The 27934-nt window shown below is 43.7% G+C and overlaps 1 long non-coding RNA gene across 1 annotated transcript; it reads left to right on the top strand.

The window, feature by feature from the left end:
• The first annotated feature begins 19697 nt into the window (after positions 1-19697).
• On the top strand, positions 19698-27513 carry LOC138929372 (uncharacterized). The gene is made up of 3 exons (XR_011445755.1): positions 19698-19826; positions 19881-20007; positions 27211-27513. It is a non-coding gene; the product is annotated as an uncharacterized lncRNA (long non-coding RNA).
• The last annotated feature ends 421 nt before the right edge of the window (positions 27514-27934 follow it).

Here is a 27934-nt window from a genome sequence, read left to right as displayed (position 1 = left end):
TTATTTCAGGAGGCGTTAGTAATGGTAGCCCCAAGTTTGCTACGCAGTTAGGGGCTACAGATGGTTGTGTTTTGCATCTCGTCTTCAGCTTGCTGTTGTACTGTTGCAGCAGGGTTTCCAGAGTCCACAGGGCTAGTATAGAACTGTTGATCCAGCATCAGGTCTAGTGCAGTTCCCGGGGCATGTTTGGTGGCCCTGCTTTCCAGTGATCAACCAAGTGGCTGAAGGCATCGTGGGTACAGACATGCAGGCTCTATGGAGGGCAAGCCACAAGGTCGCTACGCGGTTAGTGGCTCGCATCCACTAGGTCCGAGTTTAGTCTTCTGAGCTAGCTGTGTGCTGGCTTGCGTTTTGCTGCAGGCTCGAGCCACTCGTTCGCATACGCTGCTGGCGGCCCGAGATGGTGAGGCACACCTGTAGCATTGCAGCATAATATTAGGCCTTTTGGTCTACTGTTGTGTTGCTGCATCAGGGTTGGCAGTGTGTATGAAGCTTGCATAGATCCGCTGGGGCAGCAGCAGGTCTTAGGGCAGTCCACAGGCAGGTTTGCTAATCCTGATTTCGCAGTACTTTGTCGTAGGCTTTAGGTTTATTCGTTATTGTATGCAGCATAGGGGTGGGGGTTTTGGCTGAAGCTCCAGGTGGTCGCTTGTCATCTCATCAGGTGCGCTGACTCAGTTGCAGTATGGGTCACGCAGGCGCTACGCAGTTGGTGACCCATGTCAGTTGTTGTTGCTCGGTAGCCATGCGAGCTGCGCGATCGCATACGCAGTTGGCAGCTCGTGGCAGATAGGGCTGAGTGGGGATTGGTCTGCGTATCACATGGTGCAAGGCGGCTGCTTTACATGTCTCTGCCGTTTTAGGTATGCAGCCATCAGCGTACGTCCTTTATCTGCATGTAAAAGATGCTAATCCCAGTCCAGTGGAGCAGTTGGAATGCACGGCAGCGTCCAGTAGGGAGGTAAGGAGCCTTTCAGAGCAGGTTGGCATAGGTAGCAATCCAGTGGAGGCTTGTAGATTAACTGGTCGTATTTGCAGTGGTGATGGTTGATCTGTTGAGTTAAGGAATGTATGAGTGCTTTGCAAGTTATATGGGGGAGGGACTGGGTGAGTATGGGATAGGTGTGGGGGTCTGATGTTTATTATTTTTAATTTTCAGCATCAGTGTTAGCATCTTGGCTTTGGTTCGGCCATATGGCAGGTATCGCACAGGCATGTTCGATGAGAGTTATTTAGCTTAATATTTAGCTATGTTGGCTGTGTTCTGATTGTCTCTGGGTGTACATTTGAGTGATATTTTGGCAATCATCGAAGGTTGTGATATTGCAGGGTGCATGTCAGGATGTTTGGCATTTGTTCTGGCCTTAAGGGCAGGTCACGCACAGACTTAACTGCTGAGTTGTGCAATCTTTGGTGAGGGTTATTTGGTTTAAAGTTTGGTTCTGTTGACTGTGTTCTAGTCACTGCATATACGTTTATTTGTTATTTTGGCGGTCATCTAGGATTTTGATACTGTGGGGTGTATGTAGGGATGTTTGGCGTTAGGCATCTTGTCTTGAATTTGTCCATGTGGCAGATAGCGCACTATCATATTTGTTAGGGGGTTATTTTATTTATTGTTGACACTATTGGCTGCGCTCTGGTTGCTATTGTGTATGTAATCATATATGTTTATTTCCTGTTATTTGGTGCTTAACGCTGTTAGTTTTATTTTGTTAATAATAAAGGATGAAGGAGTGGGGAACTGCATCTGCTTCTAGCTACTAAGAGCCAGAGGAGCCAGCTGAGGAATAGGTCCCAGAGGTGTCACTGCAGGACTGAGAGACAATGATCCGAAGTCTTTAAGGGACTTTTGGGACGATAGAAAATAATATTTAAGCCAAATGCTCTTTTTTATTTATTTAATTATGAGTGTGTATGTGAGTGTTTACATGTTTACATTGTGTTTACATTGAGTTTTACTGCATAATGTACTACTTTGTATTTATACATGTTTTCTTTGTCTATTTTCAGCAGAAAATACTGAGTATCTTGCATTGCAAGTGAGTAGGTAACAAATGAGTTGTAATATTCTTAGAGATATTATATGCTTAATCTGAATAGCTTATTTATCGTTAATGTGGAACATAACATAAAGTAGTGATGAAATAATAACAGCTCTTTATGAGTAACTTGAGAAGTGTTCTTTCCTTCTTAAGATTCTTAAGTGGTGAAATTAAGTTTGGCAGTGTATGTAACTTTATGTTTGCTTATGGCAGTTTGTTATTTTAGCCCTTTAAGATTACTTATTTCAATGTTGTCGTTAGTGTCCCTACACTGCCTATGCATTTTATTTATAGTCTCAATTATTTTTATGATTGCTTTGTTGGCTTTGTTAGCGAAGTCCAGCATTGTTTCGTCGTAGTTCCCAATACCGCAATCACAGTGCCGTTCCTTACATAGGCCCGGCTCCCCGCGCCGTGTGCCTGCAGTTTTACGGGTTGCTCTTGCTGCTTTGGGATTTCCATGATGGGTTGTTTTATTCGCTTCTGCATTTTTGCGGCTGCGTGAGCGTTTAGCGGGACGCACTTTGTCCGTATTTTGCTGCTCCTCCATAGCTTGATGCGGTGTGCGAACTTGATTTATGGCCTGCAGAATTGGGGTTTCATTATCTCCTTCATTGAGGTTGTGGTCTTGGTGGTGGATAGTGTTGGAGCCGCTGGGCGTTATCTCTTCTTGGGTCGGTTCGGTAGTGGTCGCAGCCGTGCCATAGCTATGAGCTGGGGGGGAATATGGGGCCGTTTGATTGATTGTAGAGCTGCTGGGCCTTCCAGCAGGTGCCAGAGTACTATCTGCATCCAGAGCCTGAAGTGTTTGTGTGGCTAGTGGTCTGCGTCGTGTTGGCTTATCTTTGTATGTGGCACAGCTTGTTGTGGCTCCAGTGGACAACCTTGTTGTTGGTTTATTTGGCAGGTATGCCAAATTAAATCGTCCTCTGCCTGTCTTGTTACCATATATGAGCTGTCTTAACGGTGTTTCATCATCGTCACTTTCATCATTGGCACCTGCGGACAGCTGTCTATTGACTTCGTCGTTTTGTTTCTTGCAGCTGTATAAGTCTTGCAGGGTCTTCACGATTAACGTATTTGTATCTCTGCTGAAGGGGGTGGGAGAGGTCAGCAAGAGCCGCTCTAATTCTGTTCCCCTAGTTTTCCCAGTTGGCTCCTCCAGCTTAGGGGTGAGTAGTGGGTCTGGTGTAGGAGTGGCGTTTCTTTTTCCCAAGTCATCGTTGCCTTTTTCCATGTTTGCATCTGTTTCCGTTGGCAGGGATGCCCAGTACGCTTTTTCCAACGCTTGTTGGTGTAGTAGGGTGGCGGCGTGCGCTGTATCCGTTTTGTTGAGTCTGGGGTCTCTTCTATTTATTGGCCTATAATGATGACGCCCGCTCGTATTTATTCCCAGGGGATTAAGCGCAGTTAGGTAAGAAGGGAATTGTTCAGCTCCAATTGTGCTGTCAGCGGCAGCATCCTGCATTTGCCAGGCTGTGTTTAGATAAATCTCTCTGTAAAGGGTATCAGGGGGTTAGAGGATCTTTATTATTGTTTAGTTCAGCCACTGAATTTATAATTTGATTTCCTTTTAGTCAAATATTTTACCGTTTTATTTGAGATTTGGTTCAGCTTTGGCGGTCTGCAGTATATGGCTTTGGCTTGCCGTTTTAGTGGAGTTCTTTCGCTGGGCGGGCTAGATCTTGATATTCCTGATTGCAGGCTTATTGGTGGGTCACTATTGTATTGTCTTGAGCAGGTATTTGCCACTTAAAAGTTGAGGAGTTTCCTTATTTTGAATCAATTTGCGGATTTACTTGCGCTTTGTTCTTCTTCTTTTTTTTGGTGTGACCAGAGTTGTTAAAGGGAAAAATGCTCCTACGGCGTGGTTTACGCGCGATGTTATTAGTGCATTTATTTTTTTGCAAAGATTTTTTTGCAATTAATTTGTTTGTTGCAGTTTGTCATGTTTAAGTGCTATTGTTCTCTGGGTTTTGGATAGTTTTGTCAATTGGTGTGAAAGGGTTCAGGGCATTTAGGTAAGGGTTTTCATGGTTCTGAAAATTGAAGGCTCATGGTGCAGAAATCAAGGTGGTGCCTGTTTATGGTTTTAAAATTTGCTATTTCGTTTTTTTTTTTTTTTTTTTTTTTGTTTGAGTAATTAATTATATATATAGGAGTGATTTTAGGTGACTAAGTTGTTGTGTGTTTATTCTTTATTTGTATGTAATTGTAATATTTGTGTTGTGGAAATGAATGTTGGGTTAGTATTTAACATTGTGTATTTTATTGTTTTCATTTTGGCGCTTTGGGCGTAGTTGCTCATTCTTCTCCGTCTGACGTCACTGGGCTGCGAGTGAGATCTGGGTTTGTTACCATATTTGTAATATTCATGTCAGCAGCCATGCTTTCCAGTTTCGAGGCTATAACCTCGAGCATTGAGGCCAGCAGCTCAGTTTTCTCGACTAAGGCTTTCCGTGTGTGCCTGCAGTTACAGGTGGGTGGCTGCTCATGGTCAACGGAGGAGGGGGCAGCTGCTATGGGCCTGCGATGTCTGCTACGAATTCCTCCTTGGCTTTGCCTAGTTATCCTGGCTTTTGGGTTAGTTGTTCTGCGTGCTGGACGCGTATTGGTTTCGTTGGCAGTTTCAGGGTTTTGAGAGCCAGTGGCGTTGTTTTCGTGTATATTTTCTTTGCCTGGGTTCAGGCTCGCGTTCATAGTGTCTGCTATCTTCCGACATATGGAGGCACTGACTCCAAGCTCCATTAATATGTTCTGGGTGCCAGTGTCAAGTTTGTTTGCCCCCTGAGTGGTTGAGGAGACAAAAATGACGCTGTCGTCGTCGTTAGATTCCTGCTCCGAGGGCGATTCTGGGGAGTCGGATGCCCGTAGTGGCGGCATTTCGGTGTCCTGGTCCAGTTTGTCAGAGACATCTTTTGAGTTTAATTCGCCAGATTGGGAGGGGCTCTGGACAGCAGCTGGAGGGAGCTGGGGACGTGTAGCTGCTGTAGTGTTTGTGGGTATTCCAGCAGTTACTTTGGGTTTCGTGCCGCCTGGAGCTTCTTCTGTGTTGGGCGGCATCAGAGTCGTCAGAGTGGAGAGGGCAGCACTTTGAATTACCTCGTTTAGTAGTGCCGCTTGTTGGGTCTGCAGCTCACGATTAATATTGATGGGAAGTGCTACAGTTGCTGAGTAGGCTGCTGTTGATGTTTGTGCCTTCGCGTTGTCTGAGTAGCGTTCCTTTGGGAGCTGCATGCTTCCGGAGGTAAGGTGGTTGCTTATAGCTTGCCCAATTTCGTCGTTTTCGACGTCAACGTCAACGTCGCTGTCCACCTCAGTTTCAGGACCATGAGGATCCCGTTTTGTCAGAGCTACGTTTTGCACTGGTTTGGTTAGTTTTTCCAATTCCTGCGTGCGTTTGACGTGATGCTGCATTAGAGTAGATATAGCGGTGATTGTCCCAGGCTTATTTTGGGTGGATTTCTTTTTAACGATTGGTTTCTTTGGTTTATTCTCCATGTTTGCACTTTCCAGTTTTCTCTGCTACTTGTTCCGTCGGAATTTCGGTGCGAACTAGTGGTTCTTTTAGTTCCAAGTGCGGAATCAGTGTGGTGAGTCGGTGTAGTGAGAGAGTTTTGGTTTGAGTATGCGCGCATACATGTTCAAAGGCAACGTATGTTGCTTGTGTGCTTGCTCTAGGGGAAATTAGTGTGCAATTTCTTAGAGTTATGTTCGCTCTCTATTACGTCATATGTGTGAGAAATTGGTTTTTAGAGAGCACAGCGTAGCCTCGGTAGGTGAGATCGTGTTGGTTTGTGTGTTTATATTGGGTTTTTGCTTTATACATGCATTGGTATGTGTAAGGAGTGGGAATAAAGGAAATAAAGGGGATAAATGTGAGGTAATAATATCGGGGGGAAGTTGCCTATATGGTTATCTTTCTTTTCCTTTAATTGCATGGCTTTGCAATGTTTCAAATGCAAGTTATTTGATTATGCTCAGTTTGTTGGGAAATTACGGCATTGCTTGCGTAGATTGCGGAATTTGTAGGGGAAGAAGAAAGTTTTATGTTATGCATTTTAGAAGTTTGTGTTTTCAGGTAGATTAATTAACAGGTATAACTTATCTGTTTTCCGTGCAGAGCATCAGTGGCTGATTGTATGGCAATGTGATCTTGTGTTTGCTGTTTTGGTTCAGTTATTTTGGGGTTTCTTTTATTTAATTTATCTTTGAGGGCTATTAGTTGTTATGATTTAGTGATTATTTATTTTAATTGTTTAGTGAGTTGTTTATTATTTTTCCTTTTGTTTATGAGCTTGCTCTGAGTTTTGTTGAGTATATTAGTTTCAAGAGAGGCCCTTCAGGCTCAGGTCGCATTACTTGATCTGTTTGAGTTTGTGATTTGCATTTAATGATTCTTTGCCAACACGGGCATCAGTGACTTTCGGCGTCCAGGAAGTGTTTGGCCATTCAGTCAGGCGCAATTCTGACTGATTGAGTATCTCCATATGGTGTTATGTAGAGCTTAGCTTGGACTTATTGATGGCAGGATTGGGTTAGTAAGAATCATTACTTCGCGATCACGATTTCAGCTGTGTAAGGGAGGCCACCCTCACAGGCTAGTCTAGCCAGCCAGGCGCGACTCTGGTCAGCCAGACCTTCCTGTAGGGTTTTGGGCGGAGCGTTGCTTGGAGTTCTATATGGCGAGTTGGTAGCATTTAAGGGACTGTTTTGCACTTGTCTTTCCATTGCGTATATCATGCTTTCAGGGCGTTGAGAGCATGGAGCACAGGCGAAGGCAGCCCTTACGGAGGACACCACTTGCCAGAAATCAGTGCAATTTCATCTCTGTATGTGTCACCAGGCCAGAGAAACGTTAGTTTGGCATCTTACAGAGGTCAGCTCAAAGTTATAGTAGTTGCTGTTAATTTCAATTTTTATCCGTTTGAGGTTATATAGTTTGTGAATTTATTCAGTCATTGGTTTATTGGTCCCGCTCGTGTTATTTGTTGGTTTATTGTTCATTTTGTTTATTTATTCATTTATTAATTGTTTTATTGTGTTATTGATGTTGTTTTATCGGTTTATAATTTGTTGTTGCTGTTATTTCTTAGTTTATTCATTTATCAGGTTATTAATTTTTTAAATTTATTGTTTCGTTGGCTTTGTTTATTTGTTGGTTACTGCTATTTTATTGTTGATAAGTTTGCCAGTTTCCAGCTCGTTTATTGGCTTATTAGTTCAGATCATTTATAGGTTAGGTTTAGTTGGCCGCGTGAGTCGTGTTAAGTCTGCTCACCATGCTCTGTAATTTGCCTTTTTAATTTGTTAACTTATATTAGATAAAAGTTAAAATTAAAAGTTTATTGTTTTGTTTATTGGTTATTTAATTTGCCTCTTTATATAATTGTTATATAGTATGGGAAATTTAATTTAAAAACTTGGTTTTGTTTGGAGTAGCGTATATGCCAACTCAAATCTAGCATTGCCTTCAAGAGTGAGAGGGCAGCTTATTTATTCTGTTTCGTAAAATAATGGGATTTACATTTACAGCTTTAGGTCGGGTACAAGAGCCTTATACAATAATGGGCCATAGAGTGTGGTAGTCTGAGACATTAGTGTTGGTGAGATTTTGGGAGAGGGGTACAGCGCTGTAAGTTAAGCTTAACATTTGTTAAGCTCAGCTCACAGCGCTGTTCCCTCTATGTTTACATGCTGGCTTTTTATGCCGAGTTCACTTAGACTAGAGGGTACATTTAATCATGGAGACATTGCTTTTGCAGCTTACTCTTTAAGATGTATTGTGGGTGTGGGTGGGGGGTGGGGGAGGGGTGGGTTTATGGAGCCTCAGGGGCAAAGAGGCTCAAGGTTGCCAACGAACAACCTGAGCTCTCCGTGCTTCCCCAAGAGGGAGCTAGTCCGAGATAGTTGTTTATTTTTAGTTATCGTAGCAATATGCAAGGCAGGAGTTACTTTTATGGTTATGAGTTTAGCGATTTAGTTTAAATTTAAATTTAAGTTTATGTTTTGTTTCTGTTTTGATTGGTTGCTGATTTGAATCTTGTTAACGGTTTGGGTGTGTATGTTGAGTAAAGTTTAGTACTGTTTTTATAACTTGATCTTTAAGGAGTGAGTTTGCTACAATGCGAGGGGTAAGTTGCTACAGTGCCTCGGGGGCTGGAGGTTTAAAATTGCCAACGAACAATTTATAACTCTCCAGCTTCCCCAAGGTGGAGCTAGTCCAGTTTAGTTGAAATTTTGTGGTTATCGCAGCTATTAGCAAGGCAAGAGTTATTTTTAGGCGGTTATGTGTGGAGGCTTAAGTTTTGAAGTGTTGGTTTAGATTTTAATTGTTTGCTTTATGTTTTAAGCTGGTAGTTGACTGTTGGTCTTATTTACTGTTTAGCGGCGTGTATTTATGTAACTATAGTCTTGACTGTTTTGGTCGTTATCATTTTAGGTTTTGTTGTTTAGTTGATTCAAGTATTACTGTTGTTGCAGTCTTAGTCTCTTATTGATAGGTTGGTTGAGTGTATCGGTGTAATTTTGTATTCGTTGTAACATGAACAGTCAGTTGCGGGTTTGTGTATGTGTGTGTGTGTTTGTATCGATTGGTTCTTGGTGGGTATGGGATTTATGAATTTAGTTTACCTTGGAGGGCAGTTTATATGGATTTTAGTGTTGCTTTTTCAGCTGATTCTTTTTAGTCGGACTAGTTGGGGTATGGGGGGTGGGGAAGGATAGGATACTGATGTTGAGCATGGAGGTTCAAGTTACCAGTAGGCAAGATGTGGCGCTCCATACTTTGCGATAGCATAACTTAGTGTTTAGGTTTGGTTTGGGAGTAGGCTTAAGGTTTTCCATTTGCAATTAGCTATAATATAAGGTTAGTTATTTATAGCTAGTATCTCAGCGCCTCGTCCTTTGGGCAGATTGCGAAGACTTCGAGGGGTGCATCTCCTTGTTGGTGGGCCAGTTCCTTATTTCAGGAGGCGTTAGTAATGGTAGCCCCAAGTTTGCTACGCAGTTAGGGGCTACAGATGGTTGCAACTTGCATCTCGTCTTCAGCTTACTGTTGTATTGTTGCAGCAGGGTTTACAGAGTCCACAGGGTTTGCATAGTACATTAACAGTTGGTGGGGGAGTAGCGGGTCTAAAGCAGTCCACAGAAGGTTTGCTAGTCTCATGTTTACAGTACTTCACCATAGGCTGCAGGCATCTTCATTGTTGGATACAGCATGGGGGTAAGAGGTTTCAGCTGCAGCTCCGGGTGGTCTCCAGTCTTCTCATATGGTGTTCGGGCTCGGTTGCAATATGGGTCACGCGGGCGCTACGCATTTGGTGACCCATATTGTTGCCTTTACTCAGTAGCTGCTCGAGATGCACAGTCACCTGCGCAGTATCATTTATCTGCGTATGGTTTCATGTCTTCCCGTTAGGTATGTGCTTTCAGTTGCAGTATGGGTCACGCAGGCGCTACGCATTTGGTGACCCATGTCTGATGCTGTTGTTCGTAGCTGTGTGAGTGTTGCCGATATACATCCTTCTTCTGCGTGTGGTCGCTCATCTTCTCGTCAGGTGTACGGGCTCGGTTGCGATGTGGGTCACGCGGGTGCTACGCATTTGGTGACCCATATCAGATACTGTTGTTAATAGCTGTATGAGCTGCACTGTTGTATACGCGGCTGGCAGCTCATAAAGGTTAAGAGTGTCTCCGTCCTTTCCAGGCTTATTGTTGCCGCCATACATCTTTTTTTTTTTTCTGCATGTGGTCTTCAGTCTTCCCATCAGGTGTTCGGGCTCAGTTTAGATATGGGTCACGCGGGCGTGGTCATATTTGCAGTGGTGATGATTGGTCTGTTGAGTAAGGGATGTATGAGTGTTTTGCAAGTTATATGGGGGGGGAGGAGGGATTGGGTGAGTATGGGATAGGTGTGGGGGTCTGATGTTTATTATTATAGTTTTATTTTCAAGCATCAGTGTTTAGCTTCTTGGCTTTTGATCTGGCCATGTGGCAGGTAACGCCCAGGCATTTGGTGGGAGTTGTTTAACTTGGCAGCTTGGCCCGAGCGGAGTTTTCTCGCACATTGCTTGCGGAGTTATTCCCGACTTGTTTGCATATTGTAACTTAGTAGGTGTGATTTGTGTGCGTTAGGGAGGTAGGTTTGGATCAGTCTGAGGTGTCCGAGGTGAGGTCAATAAAGTTTGGTTTGTTGGGGTTGTTCCTGGCTCTAACTCTCATTAGATCTTCTAGATAGGTTCCAGTGTACCCTCTTTCCTTTTCCTTTTGTTTCCGTTCCTGTTCACTCAGTGTCCATTTGCTGAAAGATGGGAGGTGTTCTGGTTTCCTGCTAGATTCGGGAGATTTGGGTGGATCTTCTTGTTGTATCATCTCCATGAGTCTGCCCTGTGCTGCTATTAGATTTAAGTCCAGGAGTTGGTCTTGGGTGGGTGGTGGGAGTTCGTGTGGTTGTAGAGGCGTCATAACCATTCTCTGAATGTATTCCGGTTGATATTTTAAGAGATCTGCGGTTTGTACCCTGGTTCTGTGTCCTTTTCTCAGGGCTCTGGCGATGCCGTTAATGTAATCAATGCTGGGTCTTTCAACCTCATAACCGCTCCTTTTGGCTCTTTCGTATTCCCTTTTTTTCTTTTTTTCCCATTTGTCGTCTTCGTCTTGTTTAGCTTTACGATGAGCTCGAATTTTCTCTCTTTGCTCTAGTAGGACTAATGTTGATGGGTAGGGTTCTAGGTTCTCAGTTTTAGCAGCTCTGGGGTTATCTTTTAGTAGTTTGTCCCGAGTTGGGATTATGTGCTTGTCTAGCTGTTCCTTAAGCCTGGGTCTTTCCATTCTCTCGGGTACGTAAGGTTTTATTAGGATGCTTCTAGCTTCTGGGTTAGGATGAACAGATAAGGCTTGTGCGAGCCTTTCGCTGGCTTTGTTGTAGGTTTCTTTTATGGACTCTATGTTATATTTGTCTCTGATGTCTACATTTCTGACATATCTACCGGCTTTAACTATTTTCCTGTGGAGTATGTTTTGAACATGTTCCACTCTTGTGAATTGGGTGTTCGAAGTTAACGCTCCCCATACCGGAAGCGCATATTGCCAGAGTGGTGCAATAAGCTGCTTAGCTACTATGATTTTATTTTCTTTAGTAAGAGTGCTGTTTTTCCCTATGATCCAATCAAGTTTATTTTTTGTGACCCTAACCTTGCCAATAAGCTCTTTGGTATTGGCACAGAGGTTTAGTCCCCTGTCTAAAATGATCCCTAAGTACTTTTGTTGGTGGCTATTTTTAACTCGTGTGTTTCCCAACAATGGTGAGAGGTTGGATATTCCGTTTGCTAGTGTGCGTTTGGTATATAAGACGTGTGTAGTTTTAGAGGGGTTCAGGCTGATGCACCATTTTGTGGCCCAGTCCTTTAGGTATGTTAGGTATCGTTCATTAGTATTAACTGCTTCTCTGGCATTCTTTTTGGCACACAGGACAATGGTATCGTCAGCATAAGTGGATAGGAAAACGTCAGCTAAGTCATTGCAATTGCTTGAGAAGTTCCCTAGGTAGTTTGGGAGGGGGATGTCAGACGTATATATGTTGTACAGGATGGGGCCAAGTACACTACCTTGGGGGACACCTGCCCGGATCTTCCCAAGGGTGGAGTTGACTCCATTTGGCCCGTTGACGCTGAAGGTTCTGTCAGTCAGATAACTTTCTAGTACTCTGTAGATCCTATACGGAAGAAGTTTAATGAGTTTCATAAGTAGCCCTTCATGCCAGACTCGATCGAATGCTTCACTGACATCAATAAATACCGCTGAGCAGTATTTCTTTTCCTCATATGCTTTGAGGATGTGCTGGGTAGACCTAGCTAGTTGTTGTTCTGTGTTGTGGTCCTTTCTGAACCCAAATTGATGTGTGGGGAAGGCTTTGGCAAGGCCTTTGCAGCGGAACATTCGCTTCATCAGTAGGGCCTCAAACATTTTAGAGAAACCAGACAACAGGCTAATGGGTCTGTATGAGGCTGGATCATGGACACATTTTTTAGGTTTTCTAATCATGGTTATAGCGGCATGTTTCCATGCAGTTGGGAAGTGACCAGTTCTTAGGATGGCATTGAAGATGTTTGTAAGTGTAATAATGGCTTTGAAGGGAAGGACCTTTATTATTTTGTTGCTGATCTGGTCTTCTCCAGGGGATTTATTGTTGTGCAGGGATTTGATTTGTGTGAGTACTTCTCCAGGGGTAACTGGGAGGAACGGTATGAAGGAGACATCGTTTTCTATTGGGTTAAGTTGTCTTTGCATCCACATGGGGGTTTCTATGAGTTTTTTGTGTCTAATTAATTGCTCCTTCTCATCTGTGACTGATCTCCTGAAGGCTCCTGTGTTGAGTATTTTGGGGGAGAATCTCTCCTCTAGGTGCTCCGCAAGGGCTTTTACTTTTTCTTCGGTGTTTCTAGTCCAGTAGATTTGATTGTTTTGGGTGATCTTAAGTGGCCAGTTCGGCTCAGAGTGTCTTTTGTAGTTTTTTGTGATTCGCCATAGCTTCTGCATTCTGTATCTGTCCTGGGGGTCTATTTTTTGGAAGATTTTATTCGTTGTTTTGGTTTTTAATGCTTGTAAGCTTGCTTTGAGCAGTTTAGTTATGGTCTTGACTTTATCTTTGATTACTGGGTTTGGGTGTTTGTTTAGTGATCTTTTGAGGAGTTTTTTGTCCCTGAGTAGTTTTTTCGTCTTGTCGTCCAAGTATATTTGCGTATTTTTAAGTTTAGTAGCTTTGAATGGGTTTTGTTGTGGCGTTGCTTCCCTAGCTGCCTGATATATCCAATTGTTGAGTTGTTCAACTGCCTTATCGATTTCGACTGGTGTGTCGAGTTTGATATTAAGTGCTATATTTTGATTTAGGATATCGCAAAAGGTCTTAATGTTGGCTGAACCTGGGAGAAGGCGTTTAGGAGCTCCCACTGTTTCAATGGGGCCGTTGGATGAGAGATCTACTAAGATTGGCAGGTGATCCGAACTCAGCTCAGCTGATGATGTGATATTTATTTTGTTATAGTGTATGCCAGCATACACAGCAAAGTCTATGGCTGAGGGCTTTTTCTTGTTGTCGAATGGGTAGTGTGTGGCACCCCCAGTAGCCAGAACTTGTAGGCTTTTGTGTTGGTGAATTGCTTCAAGGAGGGGTTTTCCCCTTTTGCAGGCTTTGGGACATCCCCACCAGGAGTGTTTTGCATTCCAGTCTCCAATGAGCATATATTTTGTGCCTCGATTTAGGCTTTGCATATATTTGAAAAGTTTATCAAAGTGTGCAGTGCTCCAAATATAGCTTGGGGGGCAGTATATTGGTGAGATTACGATGATCTCATTGTTCATGTGAATAGCGATGGGAGCTATTTGTATACAGTCGATTGAGATTGACCGTAAAGCTATGTGCTTGATAGTGTTTCTGATGTAGGTGGCAACTCCACCTTTCCTATTCCCCGAGGGGTGAGGAGTGCTATAGAGAGTATACCCTGGGATACTAAATTCATTAGTACTGTTATTGGTATCATTAGCTATTAGTCGCGTCTCTATGATTTGCATTATATCTATATTTCTTTGATTAATATAGGCCTCTAATTCTAGTAGTTTGTTACGAATTCCACAGGCGTTCCAGGTAGCAATTTTTAGATTACTAATGGTGCCTGTGTGGTTAGGGGTATTGGGTCTAGGCATTGTTAGTGTCATTGTCGATGTTGCTGGTCTTAACTCCTGGAGTCAGAAGCATTAAAAGACAGGAGATGAGGGCGTCCGTTTTTTTTCCCATTTCCGCCATTGAGTTGGCAGTTACTTGTACTGCCTCAAGTATTATGTCCATTTTAGGGGATTGTTCAGTTTGAGCCTTACTCAGACTGAGATGGTTTATGTAGGCTTCGTTTTGTGTGGGAATGGGGATAGGTGCCTTTCTTTGTTGTTCGATTCTGGGTTTTTCCCTAAAGTTGTTTAGGTGGTTTTCAGCCGGGTTGGGACCTAACCTTTTTGGGTACATTTTTTGGTTAAATGGATTCTTGTTCCTAAGTACCTGACTGAATGTTGGTTTATTTGTTTGGTTATGAGGACTATTATGCTTATTATTGCTAGACTTGCCCTGTGTGTTATGCATATCAGTTCGGGATCCGTCTGGTGTGTTGCTGTTTTTTGTTACATTTCTTCTTGCAGGTTGTGGACGTTGTTGTGCCAGGTTGTTGTTGTTATGGCTGTTAGAGGTGGTTAATCCAGGTCTTCCAGGAGATGAGTTCCTTATCACTGGGTTTTGTGGATTGTGGGGGGACGAGTTTGGTGCGTTTAACACATTTCTTCCTTTGTTGTTATTCTGTAATTTTTTGATGTTATAATTATTAAGCTCTTTTTTGTAGACTTTGCATCCTCTATAGCTAGCAGGGTGCATTTCCCTGCAGTTTGCGCATACAGGTGCACTGGTTTTAGCAAATGTGCATTGCGTGGTGGGGTGTAGTCCAGCACACTTGACACATTTGAACGGGCGCCTACAGTAGTTTTTGCTGTGTCCAAAACCCTGGCACCGGTGGCACTGCACCGGGCCGTTCCTCCTGAGTTTTTGCTCAACAATGATTTGCTGGTTTCCAAGAGACCTAATTGTGAGAATATCTTCGTTGTTCCTGCCATTAGTGGGGGCCAGTTCAACCTCGAATAGATTCATGGGTTGTTTTGTAACCCTGTTACGGAAGGTATTTATTGATCTGGGAAGAAAGTTAAGGTTTATTAGTTCTTTTTTAATATTAGCATGGGGGGTTGAGTAGTGAAGTCCTCTAATTACTATCCTATATCCTTTGTCGCTGGCTGGTTGATGGGTGTACATGTTCATACCCATGGATTCCAGGTAGGCTAGGATTCTCTGGTATGAGGGAGTATCGGCACAGTTTATCCTGGTGACATCCCTTCCTGCATTATTGATTAGGAAGTTGTTTGGGTGTTCCCCAACGTTGCGTAGTATGTCAATTAACGGTTGGATGTTATCTATATCATGTAGGTAGATGGAGGGTGGTTTGTGTTTGTCCGTAGATTGGCTCAGGGTACGCGCAATATTAACGTTTGGTAGTTTTATTTCAGGTAGTTTAGTTGGGGATTTTTTACTGTAAGGGGGTGGTTGTCTTTTAGCCTCAGGAGTGGTCTCGGCACTTTGTGATTTCCGCTTCCTTTTTCCTTCAACCACTGTAAATTTAGTGGGTGAGGGAGGAGGGGAGGGGGGCATTAGGTGTGAGTTCTTCTCTGTTGTGGGGGCTTCTGCTAGTCCAGGGGAGTCGAGGTCCATGTTTTGTATAAGTTGTGGTATGTTCTCTCGCCTGATATTAATCCCTGGGTTGTCCTCGTCATAGAGCATGAGTTCTTTTGGATTAATTTCTAGTATGGATGCTAAGGCATCCACTGAGTTGTCAAAGGTCCTCATGTGTGTATGTTTGTTTTTGTTTTTGTGGGTATTGGTTTGGCTTGGGGGGTTTGAATTATTGCCTGTTTTCTTTTGGTTATTTAATTTGTTAGGGGATAGCGGCAGAGTCTTCCTAGCTTTATTGAGTGTAGAGGGGTCAGGTTTGTGCTGTTTTATGTAGTAGCTTCTTTTGTTTGCGTCTTTTGGTGTAGAATGTATATCAGTGTTGACGACAATAGTTGTGCCTACTACGTTTACTGCATCCAAACTAATGTCATTTCGGCTAACAGAGGAGTCCAGAGAGACCACTGGGGATGGGTTACAATCACTGTCATGGTGCGACATTGTCCGGTTTAACAGTTAGTGTCTAGCAATGGGATGTAGAGTTAGCAGAAATGTCTGTTAGTCGTGTTGGTTGTTGTAGAGGGCGTAGCTAGTGTTTCTGCTAGTCTTAACAGTGTCATGTACGATTGTGGTGGTTAAAGCTGTTCTCACTGTGAAAGCTCTTTTAGTTGAGTCAGTGTTTGTGAGAGTCGGTTTCTCTTGAGTGAGTAGGTCGGTGAGAGAGGGTTATCAGTGTGTGTGAGAGACTGGAGTAGGAGGGCTAGTTGCGGTTTGATGGTTCTCTCGCTAGTGTTATAGGAGTAGTCCGTTATGTTTCCTGCTTGCCTTTTACACTGTCTTTCCTTCACTCTTGCTTTGCACTCGATCTAACCTAGGTCTTTCAATTTTCGTTTTTCGTTTCTCCTTTGTCAGAGGAAAATATGGGTTAATATAGTTTATTTTACTTTTGCTTTTTGGTTTTTGGTGCAGGGAGAGAACTGCGCACGGCTTATATGATCCTTATTTCAGGAAAGTCAGGTCTTGGTTGCCTTATAGTTACCGGACCAGTGCCTTCCTATCGCTGGGAAAGAGGCATAGGGGGGAGAAAAATGGCGGACGTGAAAATTTTCCTTCCTCGTGGTTTGGATTAGCTGGGGAATTAGGTTTAATTTCCTCCTTAATGGTCCGTTCCTTTCTGTTGCAGCTGAATTAGCAACTTGCACATTTAACATATATATTGGCGATTAAAAACATTTATTAACTTGTCACTTTTGTTTAAATCACGGAGCACTTTTTTTTTTTTTTTGTTGTTTTGTTTGGAGTAGCGTATATGCCAACTCAAATCTAGCTATGCCTTCAAAAGTGAGAGGGCAGCTTATTTATTCTGTTGCGTAAAATAATGGGATTTACATGTACAGCTTTAGGTCGGGTACAAGAGCCTTATACAATAATGGGCCATAGAGTGTGGTAGTCTGGGACGTTAGTATTGGTGAGATTTTGGGAGAGGGGTACAGCGCTGTAAGTTAAGCTTAACATTTGTTAAGCTCAGCTTACAGCGCTGTTCCCTCTATGTTTACATGTTGGCTTTTTTATGCCGAGTTCACTTAGACTAGAGGGTACATTTAATCATGAGACATTGCTTTTGCAGCTTACTCTTTAAGATGTATTGTGGGTGTGGGTGGGGGGGTGGGGGAGGGGTGGCTTTATGGAGCCTCAGGGGCAAAGAGGCTCAAGGTTGCCAACGAACAACCTGAGCTCTCCGTGCTTCCCCAAGAGGGAGCTAGTCCGAGATAGTTGTTTATTTTTAGTTATCGTAGCAATATGCAGGGCAAGAGTTACTTTTATGGTTATGAGTTTAGCGATTTAGTTTAAATTATAAATTTAAGTTTATGTTTTGTTTCTGTTTTGATTGGTTGCTGATTTGAATCTTGTTAACGGTTTGGGTGTGTATGTTGAGTAAAATTTAGTACTGTTTTTATAACTTGGTCTTTAAGGAGTGAGTTTGCTACGATACGAGGGGTGAGTTGCTACAGTGCCTCGGGGGCTGGAGGTTTAGAATTGCCAACGAACAATTTATAACTCTCCAGCTTCCCCAAGGTGGAGCTGGTCCAGTTTAGGTTGAGATTTTGTGGTTATCGCAGCTGTTAGCAAGGCAAGAGTTATTTTTAGGAGTTATGTGCAGAGTCTTAGGTTTTAAACTATTGATTTAGTTTTTAAGTTGTATGTTTTATGCTTCAGGTTGTTAGTTGACTGTTAGTCATTGTTTACTGTTTAGTTGCGTATGTTTAGGTAATTATAGGCTTGACTGTTTTGGTCGTTATCATTTTAGGTTTTGTTGTTTAGTTGATTCAAGTATTACTGTTGTTGCAGTCTTAGTCTCTTATTGATAGGTTGGTTGAGTGTAGCGGTGTAATTTTGTATTCGTTGTAGCATGAACAGTCAGTTGTGGGTTTGTGTGTGTGTGTGTGTGTTTGTATCGATTGGTTCTTGGTGGGTATGGGATTTATGAATTTTAGTTTACCTTGGAGGGCAGTTTATATGGATTTTAGTGTTGCTTTTTCAGCTGATTCTTTTTAGTCGGACTAGTTGGGGTATGGGGGGTGGGGAAGGATAGGATACTGATGTTGAGCATGGAGGTTCAAGTTGCCGGTAAGCAAGATGTGGCGCTCCATACTTTGCAATAACATTGCTTGGTGTTTAGGTTTAGTTTGGGGGTAGGCTTGAGGTTTTACATTTGCAGTTAGCTATAATATAGGGTTAGTTATTTATAGCTAGTATCTCAGCGCCTCGTCCTTTGGGCAGGTTGCGAAAACTTCTAGGGGTGCATCTCCTTGTTGGTGGGCCAGTTCCTTATTTCAGGAGGCGTTAGTAATGGTAGCCCCAAGTTTGCTACGCAGTTAGGGGCTACAGATGGTTGTGACTTGCATCTCGTCTTCAGCTTGCTGTTGTGCTGTTGCAGCAGGGTTTCCAGAGTTCACAGGGCTTGTATAGAACTGTTGATCCAGCATCAGGTCTAGTGCAGTTCCCGGGGCATGTTTGGTAGCCCTGCTTTCCAGTGATCAACCAAGTGGCTGAAGGCATCGTGGGTACAGACATGCAGGCTCTATGGAGGGCAAGCCACAAGGTCGCTACGCGGTTAGTGGCTCGCATCCACCAAATCCGAGTTTAGTCTTCTGAGCTAGCTGTGTGCTGGCTTGCATTTTGCTGCAGGCTCGAGCCACTCGTTCGCATACGCTGTTGGCGGCCCGAGATGGTGAGGCACGCCTGTAGCATTGCAGCATAATATTGGGCCTTTTGGTCTACTGTTGTGTTGCTGCATCAGGGTTGGCAGTGTGTATGGAGCTTGCATAGATCCGCTGGGGCAGCAGCAGGTCTAGGGCAGTCCACAGGCAGGTTTGCTAATCCTGATTTCGCAGTACTTTGTCGTAGGCTTTAGGTTTATTCGTTATTGTATGCAGCATAGGGGTGGGGGTTTTGGCTGAAGCTCCAGGTGGTCGCTTGTCATCTCATCAGGTGAGCTGACTCGGTTGCAGTATGGGTCACGCAGGCGCTACGCAGTTGGTGACCCATGTCAGTTGTTGTTGCTCGGTAGCCATGCGAGCTGCGCGATCGCATACGCAGTTGGCAACTCGTGGCAGATAGGGCTGAGTGGGGATTGGTCTGCGTATCACATGGTGCAAGGCGGCTGCTTTACATGTCTCTGCCGTTTTAGGTATGCAGCCATCAGCGTACGTCCTTTATCTGCATGTAAAAGATGCTAATCCCAGACCAGTGGAGCAGTTGGAGTGCACGGCAGCGTCCAGTAGGGAGGTAAGGAGCCTTTCAGAGCAGGTTGGCATAGGTAGCAATCCAGTGGAGGCTTGTAGATTAACTGGTCATATTTGCAGTGGTGATGGTTGATCTGTTGAGTTAGGGAATGTATGAGTGCTTTGCAAGTTATATGGGGGAGGGACTGGGTGAGTATGGGATAGGTGTGGGGGTCTGATGTTTATTATTTTTTAATTTTCAGCATCAGTGTTAGCATCTTGGCATTGATTTTTGCCATATGGCAGGTATCGCACAGGCATATTTGATAATGGTTATTTGATTTAGTATTTAGCTCTATTAGCTGTAATTCTAGTTGTCGCTGAATATTCATCTAAGCAACCAATTGTTTTGTGTTGTATGATTTGTTTATTTATCCACTGTTTGGTGTTTTCAGGGAGTTCCAGTTGATGCCATTGAACGATCAAGTGTCGCCGCTGTCGCTCGTTTGGGACTGGATGCTATAGGTTGCAAGGCGGGATGCAGATGCAGTGTATAAGGAACTCGTAACTTTGTCTTTTCCAGGCTTGAGCTTGCCGCTGAACAACATGTTGACCGCCACACGGGAGTGGGACGCAAATCACTGGGTTGTTTTATCGCAAGGTGATCGTGCCCGAAAAGATGTTAGTTCCGGCCCAGTACGGCAGTCAGGATGTATAGCAGCGTCCGATGGAGAGGTGCAAGGCCTTTGAAGATAGGATTGGCGTAGCTAGCTTCCAGTGGGGGCTAGTGGTTTGGTGGGCGTATTTAAGTTTATCAATGGATTTATTCAGGCATATAGTCTTCATCCATTTCAGATTTGACTTCATATGGATGCTGTTGTCCTGGCAGAGGCTAATTTCCCAGCAGGGTGTGTGTATTAAGGTGTTGAGTATCATGGCAGCGTCTCATATGGCCCTAGTAATCTTCTGCAGGGAAAAAGCGGTTTGTATTGTTTTATTTCAGGTGCTAGTTATTTGTTAGTTGCTGCAGCTGGTCAGGTACATTACAAGTACCGCCCAGGTATTACTATTATGTAGTAACCGCAGTGCAACTGTCCTGGGATAGGGGCGTTAACAGCTTAACATAACTTTGGCTTTAGTAGTAATCCATGTGGTGGTTCTGCGTATGAGTTTCCAGACCGCTTGCTGTTGATTATTTCGCTTCATACTTGGATGTATGTTGGCCAGTACTTGTTTCCGGTCGCTAGAGGCAAAGTTAGAGGCAGACTTGCTTTGATCATGAGAGAAGTGTGGCATGATTGGTTGCGGGCTCTTCAGAGCCCTTTGGCGTCATCAAGGGGGGTTTATAGCATTAGAGTGATAACATTTTGGCCAGGTGCTCTTTTATTTATTTATTGATATGAGTATATATGATAATATAGTTATAATGTGTTTAAGCCAGTTGGTGACATATTTTGAGTTTAGGCTTATTGCTTTAATTAAGACTGCAGAGTATTTTGCAGAGCAGTTATTAAATTACAATGGAAATTGTACATTTCTTAGTGTTTTGTTTTTGTTTGGAGTAGCGTATATGCCAACTCAAATCTAGCTATGCCTTCAAGAGTGAGAGGGCAGCTTATTTATTCTGTTTCGTAAAATAATGGGATTTACATGTACAGCTTTAGGTCGGGTACAAGAGCCTTATACAATAATGGGCCATAGAGTGTGATAGTCTGAGACATTAGTGTTGGTGAGATTTTGGGAGAGGGGTACAGCGCTGTAAGTTAAGCTTAACATTTGTTAAGCTCAGCTTACAGCGCTGTTCCCTCTATGTTTACATGTTGGCTTTTTTATGCCGAGTTCACTTAGACTAGAGGGTACATTTAATCATGGAGACATTGCTTTTGCAGCTTACTCTTTAAGATGTATTGTGGGTGTGGGTGGGGGGGTGGGGGAGGGGTGGGTTTATGGAGCCTCAGGGGCAAAGAGGCTCAAGGTTGCCAACGAACAACCTGAGCTCTCCGTGCTTCCCCAAGAGGGAGCTAGTCCGATATAGTTGTTTATTTCTAGTTATCGTAGCAATATGCAGGGCAAGAGTTACTTTTATGGTTATGAGTTTAGCGATTTAGTTTAAATTTTAAATTTAAGTTTATGTTTTGTTTCTGTTTTGATTGGTTGCTGATTTGAATCTTGTTAACGGTTTAAGTGTGCATGTTGAGTAAAATTTAGTACTGTTTTTATAACTTGATCTTTAAGGAGTGAGTTTGCTACAATGCGAGGGGTAAGTTGCTACAGTGCCTCGGGGGCTGGAGGTTTGAAATTGCCAACGAACAATTTATAACTCTCCGGCTTCCCCAAGGTGGAGCTGGTCCAGTTTAGGTTGAGATTTTGTGGTTATCGCAGCTGTTAGCAAGGCAAGAGTTATTTTTAGGAGTTATGTGCAGAGTCTTAGGTTTTAAATTATTGATTTAGTTTTTAAGTTGTATGTTTTATGCTTCAGGTTGTTAGTTGACTGTTAGTCATTGTTTACTGTTTAGTTGCGTATGTTTGGGTAATTATAGGCTTGACTGTTTTGGTCGTTATCATTTTAGGTTTTGTTGTTTAGTTAATTCAGGTATTACTGTTGTTGCAGTCTTAGTCTCTTATTGATAGGTTGGTTGAGTGTAGCGGTGTAATTTTGTATTCGTTGTAGCATGAACAGTCAGTTGTGGGTTTGTGTGTGTGTGTGTGTGTTTGTATCGATTGGTTCTTGGTGGGTATGGGATTTATGAATTTTAGTTTACCTTGGAGGGCAGTTTATATGGATTTTAGTGTTGCTTTTTCAGCTGATTCTTTTTAGTCGGACTAGTTGGGGTATGGGGGGTGGGGAAGGATAGGATACTGATGTTGAGCATGGAGGTTCAAGTTGCCGGTAAGCAAGATGTGGCGCTCCATACTTTGCAATAACATTGCTTGGTGTTTAGGTTTAGTTTGGGGGTAGGCTTAAGGTTTTGCATTTGCAATTAGCTATAATGTAGGGTTAGTTATTTATGGCTAGTATCTCAGCGCCTCGTCCTTTGGGCAGGTTGCGAAGACTTCTAGGGGAGCATCTCCTTGTTGGTGGGCCAGTTCCTTATTTCAGGAGGCGTTAGTAATAGTAGCCCCAAGTTTGCTACGCAGTTAGGGGCTACAGATGGTTGTGATTTGCATCTCGTCTTCAGCTTGCTGTTGTACTGTTGCAGCAGGGTTTCCAGAGTCCACAGGGCTTGTATAGAACTGTTGATCCAGCATCAGGTCTAGTGTAGTTCCCGGGGCATGTTTGGTGGCCCCGCTTTCCAGTGATCAACCAAGTGGCTGAAGGCATCGTGGGTACAGACATGCAGGCTCTATGGAGGGCAAGCCACAAGGTCGCTACGCGGTTAGTGGCTCGCATCCACTAGGTCCGAGTTTAGTCTTCTGAGCTAGCTGTGTGCTGGCTTGCGTTTTGCTGCAGGCTCGAGCCACTCGTTCGCATACGCTGCTGGCGGCCCGAGATGGTGAGGCACACCTGTAGCATTGCAGCATAATATTAGGCCTTTTGGTCTACTGTTGTGTTGCTGCATCAGGGTTGGCAGTGTGTATGAAGCTTGCATAGATCCGCTGGGGCAGCAGCAGGTCTTAGGGCAGTCCACAGGCAGGTTTGCTAATCCTGATTTCGCAGTACTTTGTCGTAGGCTTTAGGTTTATTCGTTATTGTATGCAGCATAGGGGTGGGGGTTTTGGCTGAAGCTCCAGGTGGTCGCTTGTCATCTCATCAGGTGCGCTGACTCAGTTGCAGTATGGGTCACGCAGGCGCTACGCAGTTGGTGACCCATGTCAGTTGTTGTTGCTCGGTAGCCATGCGAGCTGCGCGATCGCATACGCAGTTGGCAGCTCGTGGCAGATAGGGCTGAGTGGGGATTGGTCTGCGTATCACATGGTGCAAGGCGGCTGCTTTACATGTCTCTGCCGTTTTAGGTATGCAGCCATCAGCATACGTCCTTGTATCTGCATGTAAAAGATGCCTATCCCAGTCCAGTGGAGCAGTTGGAATGCACGGCAGCGTCCAGTAGGGAGGTAAGGAGCCTTTCAGAGCAGGTTGGCATAGGTAGCAATCCAGTGGAGGCTTGTAGGTTAACTGGTCGTATTTGCAGTGGTGATGGTTGATCTGTTGAGTTAAGGAATGTATAAGTGCTTTGCAAGTTATATGGGGGAGGGACTGGGTGAGTATGGGATAGGTGTGGGGGTCTGATGTTTATTATTTTTAATTTTCAGCATCAGTGTTAGCATCTTGGCTTTGGTTCGGCCATATGGCAGGTATCGCGCAGGCATGTTCAATGAGAGTTATTTAGCTTAATATTTAGCTATGTTGGCTGTGTTCTGGTTGTCTCTGGGTGTACATTTGAGTGATATTTTGGCAGTCATTGAAGGTTGTAATATTGCAGGATTCATGCCAGGATGTTTGGCATTTGTTCTGGCCTTAAGGGCAGGTCACGCACAGACTTAACTGCTGAGTTGTGCAATCTTTGGTGAGGGTTATTTGGTTTAAAGTTTGGTTCTGTTGACTGTGTTCTAGTCACTGCATATACGTTTATTTGTTATTTTGGCGGTCATCTAGGATTTTGATACTGTGGGGTGTATGTAGGGATGTTTGGCGTTAGGCATCTTGTCTTGAATTTGTCCATGTGGCAGATAGCGCACTATCATATTTGTTAGGGGGTTATTTTATTTATTGTTGACACTATTGGCTGCGCTCTGGTTGCTATTGTGTATGTAATCATATATGTTTATTTCCTGTTATTTGGTGCTTAACGCTGTTAGTTTTATTTTGTTAATAATAAAGGATGAAGGAGTGGGGAACTGCATCTGCTTCTAGCTACTAAGAGCCAGAGGAGCCAGCTGAGGAATAGGTCCCAGAGGTGTCACTGCAGGACTGAGAGACAATGATCCGAAGTCTTTAAGGGACTTTTGGGACAGTAGAAAGTAATATTTAAGCCAAATGCTCTTTTTTATTTATTTAATTATGAGTGTGTATGTGAGTGTTTACATGTTTACATTGTGTTTACATTGAGTTTTACTGCATAATGTACTACTTTGTATTTATACATGTTTTCTTTGTCTATTTTCAGTAGAAAATACTGAGTATCTTGCATTGCAAGTGAGTAGGTAACAAATGAGTTGTAATATTCTTAGAGATATTATATGCTTATTTGTTTGGAGTAGCATGTGCCAACTCAAATCTAGCATTGCCTTCAAAAGTGAGAGGGCAGCTTATTTATTCTGTTTCGTAAAATAATGGGATTTACATGTACAGCTTTAGGTCGGGTACAAGGGCCTTATACAGTAATGGGCCATAGAGTGTGGTAGTCTGGGACATTAGTGTTGGTGAGATTTTGGGAGAGGGGTACAGCGCTGTAAGTTAAGCTTAACATTTGTTAAGCTCAGCTTACAGCGCTGTTCCCTCTATGTTTACATGTTGGCTTTTTAAGCCGAGTTCACTTAGACTAGAGGGTACATTTTAATCATGGAGACATTGCTTTTGCAGCTTACTCTTTAAGATGTATTGTGGGTGTGGGTGGGGGGGTGGTGGAGGGGTGGGTTTATGGAGCCTCAGGGGCAAAGAGGCTCAAGGTTGCCAACGAACAACCTGAGCTCTCCGTGCTTCCCCAAGAGGGAGCTAGTCCGAGATAGTTGTTTATTTTTAGTTATCGTAGCAATATGCAGGGCAAGAGTTAGTTTTATGGTTATGAGTTTAGCGATTTAGTTTAAATTTTATATTTAAGTTTATGTTTTGTTTCTGTTTTGATTGGTTGTTGATTTGAATCTTGTTAACGGTTTGGGTGTGTATGTTAGGTAAAATTTAGTACTGTTTTTATAACTTGATCTTTAAGGAGTGAGTTTGCTACGATGCGAGGGGTGAGTTGCTACAGTGCCTCGGGGGCTGGAGGTTTAAAATTGCCAACGAACAATTTATAACTCTCCAGCTTCCCCAAGGTGGAGCTAGTCCAGTTTAGGTTGAAGTTTTGTAGTTATCGCAGCTGTTAGCAAGGCAAGAGTTATTTTTAGGAGTTATGTGCAGAGTCTTAGGTTTTTAAATTATTGATTTAGTTTTTAAGTTGTATGTTTTATGCTTCAGGTTGTTAGTTGACTATTAGTCATTGTTTACTGTTTAGTTGCGTATGTTTAGGTAATTATAGGCTTGACTGTTTTGGTCGTTATCATTTTAGGTTTTGTTGTTTAGTTAGCTCAAGTGTTACTATTGTTGTAGTCTTATTCTCTTATTGGTAGATTGGTTAAGTGTGGCGGTGTAATTTTGTATTCGTTGTAGCATGAACAGTCAGTTGCAGGTTTGTGTATGTGTGTGTGTGTTTGTATCGATTGGTTCTTGGTGGGTATGGGATTTATGAATTTAGTTTACCTTGGAGGGCAGTTTATATGGATTTTAGTGTTGCTTTTTCAGCTAATTCTTTTTAGTCGGACTAGTTGGGGTATGGGGGGTGGGGGAGGATAGGATACTGTTGTTGAGCATGGAGGTTCAAGTTGCCGGTGGGCAAGATGTGGCGCTCCATACTTTGCGATAGCATAACTTAGTGTTTAGGTTTTGGTTTAGGAGTAGGCTTAAGGTTTTGCGTTTGCAATTAGCTATAGTATAGGGTTAGTTATTATAGCTAGTATTTCGGCGCCATCGTCCTTTGGGCAGATTGCGAAGACATCTAGGGGTGCATCTCCTTGTTGGTGGGCCAGTTCCTTATTTCAGGAGGCGTTAGTAATGGTAGCCCCAAGTTTGCTACGCAGTTAGGGGCTACAGATGGTTGTGACTTGCATCTCGTCTTCAGCTTGCTGTTGTGCTGTTGCAGCAGGGTTTCCAGAGTCCACAGGGCTTGTATAGAACTGTTGATCCAGCATCAGGTCTAGTGCAGTTCCCGGGGCATGTTTGGTAGCCCTGCTTTCCAGTGATCAACCATGTGGCTGAAGGCATCGTGGGTACAGACATGCAGGCTCTATGGAGGGCAAGCCACAAGGTCGCTACGCGGTTAGCGGCTCGCATCCTTTTAGTCCGTATTTATTCTTCTGAATTGGCTATGTGCTGGCTTGCATTTTGCTACAGGCTCGAGCCACTCATTCGCATACGCTGCTGGCGGCCCGAGATGGTGAGGCGCGCCTGTAGCATTGCAGCATAATATTGGGCCTTTTGATCTACTGTTGTATTGCTGTATCAGGGTTGGCAGTGTGTATGGGGCTTGCATAGATCCGCTGGGGCAGCAGCAGGTCTAGGGCAGTCCTCAGGCAGGTTTGCTAGTCCTGAATTCGCAATACTTTGTCGTAGGCTTTAGGCTTATTCATTATTGTATGCAGCATAGGGGTGGGAATTTTGGCTAAAGCTCCAGGTGGCCGCTTGTCATCTCATCAGGTGCGCTGACTCAGTTGCAGTATGGGTCACGCAGGCGCTACGCAGTTGGTGACCCATGTCAGTTGCTGTTGCTCGGTAGTCATGCGAGCTGCGCGATCGCCTACGCAGTTGGCAGCTCGTGGCAGCTAGGGCTAGGTGGGGGTTGGTCTGTGTGTCGCATGGTGCAAGGCGGCTGCTTTACATGTCTCTGCCATTTTAAGGTACGCAGCCATCAGCGTACGTCCTTTATCTGCATGTAAAAGATGCCAATCCCAGTCCAGTGGAGCAGTTGGAATGCACGGCAGCGTCCAGTAGGGAGGTAAGGAGCCTTTCAGAGCAGGTTGGCATAGGTAGCAATCCAGTGGAGGCTTGTAGATTAACTGGTCGTATTTGCAGTGGTGATGGTTGATCTGTTGAGTTAAGGAATGTATGAGTGCTTTGCAAGTTATATGGGGGAGGGACTGGGTGAGTATGGGATGGGTGTGGGGGTCTGATGTTTATTATTTTTAATTTTCAGCATCAGTGTTAGCATCTTGGCTTTGGTTCGGCCATATGGCAGGTATCGCACAGGCATGTTCGATGAGAGTTATTTAGTTTAATATTTAGCTATGTTGGCTGTGTTCTGATTGTCTCTGGGTGTACATTTGAGTGATATTTTGGCAATCATCGAAGGTTGTGATATTGCAGGGTGCATGTCAGGATGTTTGGCATTTGTTCTGGCCTTAAGGGCAGGTCACGCACAGACTTAACTGCTGAGTTGTGCAATCAATTGTTTTGCAGTATATGTCTTGTTAATTCGCCCTCTGTTTGGTGTTTCAGGGAGTTCCAGTTGGTACCATTGGACAGCCAAAATATCGCTGCTGCCGCTCATATGGGACTGGATGTTGCGAGGTGCCCGGTAGGATGCAGGTGCAGTGCAACAGGAACTCATATCTTTGCCTTTTCCAGGTTTGTGGTCGTCGCTGGACATCACACAACCACCACACGGGAGTGGGACGCAATTCGCTGGGTTGTTTCGTCACATGGTGAGCGTGCCCGAAAAGATGTCAATCCCAGTCCAGTGCAGCAGTCAGGATGCACAGCAGCGTCCAATAAGAAGGTGCAAGGCCTTTAAGGATGGATTGGCGTAATTAGCGTTCAGTTCGTCAATCTGGCGATTAAAGAGAACATATGAGTATTTGCTTTTTGATTTCAGATTTTCGTGCAGGTGTATGCAGGCTTGTTAGGGCCGTGCAGTCGTGACTCGTCTCAGGTTTGGCTCCTTCTGGATGCTGATGTCCTGGCGTAGACTGCTTTCCAGTGGGAGTATATGTGTCAGGCTGTTGGATACCAAAGCATCGTTTTGTATGGCCCTAGTAAGTTTCTTGGTTGTTATCTTTTGATTTTATATTGTTTTGTGGTTTTATGGGAGGGGAATTGTAGGTTATCAAAGTATTTCCTTATTTGAGTTTCTGATTAGTGCTGTCATATCTGCATTTAGCAGTAAGTGAGTTTATTGGCTGGTTTGTACTAATTTGTTCTGGCATCTAGTCCAAATTTTGAT

This window comes from Drosophila kikkawai, unplaced genomic scaffold, assembly GCF_030179895.1.
Source record: "Drosophila kikkawai strain 14028-0561.14 unplaced genomic scaffold, DkikHiC1v2 scaffold_178, whole genome shotgun sequence".
In the NCBI taxonomy this organism is placed as follows: domain Eukaryota; kingdom Metazoa; phylum Arthropoda; class Insecta; order Diptera; family Drosophilidae; genus Drosophila; species Drosophila kikkawai.
The sequence above is the reverse complement of the archived record's forward strand: the minus strand, read 5'-3'. Positions and strand labels throughout refer to the sequence as shown.